This window comes from Penaeus monodon, chromosome 22 (genome assembly GCF_015228065.2).
Source record: "Penaeus monodon isolate SGIC_2016 chromosome 22, NSTDA_Pmon_1, whole genome shotgun sequence".
NCBI lineage: Eukaryota > Metazoa > Arthropoda > Malacostraca > Decapoda > Penaeidae > Penaeus > Penaeus monodon.
The window spans coordinates 42,682,128-42,682,787 of NC_051407.1; the positions used below are offsets into that span (position 1 = coordinate 42,682,128).

At 35.2% G+C, this 660-nt stretch overlaps 1 protein-coding gene across 1 annotated transcript in view; it reads left to right on the forward strand.

Annotated features, from left to right (window-relative positions):
- The window catches only part of LOC119587177 (xaa-Pro dipeptidase-like), a gene marked incomplete at its 5' end in the record, with an annotated part of 9,774 nt that overhangs the window by 7,935 nt on the left and 1,179 nt on the right, over positions 1 to 660 (forward strand).

The window sequence follows — 660 nt, forward strand, 5'->3', positions numbered from 1 at the left end:
CCTCCCCCTCCTTTCCCTCCCTCCCTCCCTACCTTCTCCAGGCATTTATTAAAAAGATAATGGTTTTAGATAACTAATCAATTTTTTGCATGTCATAGAGATATAATTGTGCTCGTCTTGTGTCATTTCAACCCCACCCCCTAGCTTTTTTTTTTTTTTTCTCTATTATTCTTCCCACATTATTAAGAAATGGAGAAAACTGTAGATGAGTAATATCAGTATTCAGCCTAGTATTTAAACCCAAACACTTCATTTCTTGAGATTAAAGAACATAAAATGATGTAACAGCAAGAGATGAGACTACCAAGCTGGAGCTAGTCACATGGGAGGTATATAATTTTCGAAGAGGTTATACATGTATATAAATACACTCGCATAAGATTGTTTTAATCATCCACATTCAATTGGACTAAACTCATTTTATGTAAATGAAAAATTATTGGTTACCACAGATTTTTTTAATGGCCATTGGTAAAGGGAACAAGTATAGAGTTGGTGTTCAGTCATTGTGTTCATTGTCCTTGCAAGATTAGTGAATAAAATCATCCAACACCTGGAATGGGTTGGTGTGTCTATGTATTTATTTCACTTACAGCCTACGGTAGCATCTGCAGGTAGCATTTTAGAGTTGTTTCAGCTCTATATGGAACATGCATAAGA